Raw genomic sequence first — 545 nt, 5'->3', positions numbered from 1 at the left:
AAAAAAAAGAATTAGAGGCCAGATGTGGGGGCTCACCTGTAATCCTAGCAGTTTGGGAGGTCAAGGCAGAAGGATCACTTGAGCCCAGGAGTTTGAGACCAGCCTGGGCAACATAGCAAGACCCTGTCTCCACAAAAATAAAAAATAAAAAATTTAAAAAAAAAGAAAAAAGAAAAATTAGCGAGGCATGGTGGTGTGTGCCTCTAGCCCCAGCTACTCAGGAGGCAGAGGTCAGAGGATCTCTTGAGCCTGGGAGGTCGAGGCTGCCGTGAGCTGAGATCGTGCCACTACACTCCAGCTTGGGTGACAGAGCAAGACTCTGTCTCAAAAAAAAAATAGAGAAACAAGGGATAAATTGAAAAAGCCACCAACTTTGAAATAGTCTCACACTTCTGAAAGAGAAGAGAGGTAAAAGTGATGAAGATGGTCAACCGCTGAATTTATTTGTATAAGATCTTAAAGAAGGCCGTGTGTGGTGGCTCACCTGTAATCCCAGCACTTTGGGAGACCAAGGCAGGCAGATCACCTGAGGTCAGGAGTTCGAG

The sequence above is a fragment of the Mandrillus leucophaeus genome, unplaced genomic scaffold (genome assembly GCF_000951045.1).
Source record: "Mandrillus leucophaeus isolate KB7577 unplaced genomic scaffold, Mleu.le_1.0 Scaffold681, whole genome shotgun sequence".
In the NCBI taxonomy this organism is placed as follows: Eukaryota; Metazoa; Chordata; class Mammalia; order Primates; family Cercopithecidae; genus Mandrillus; species Mandrillus leucophaeus.
This window is presented reverse-complemented; position numbering follows the sequence as displayed.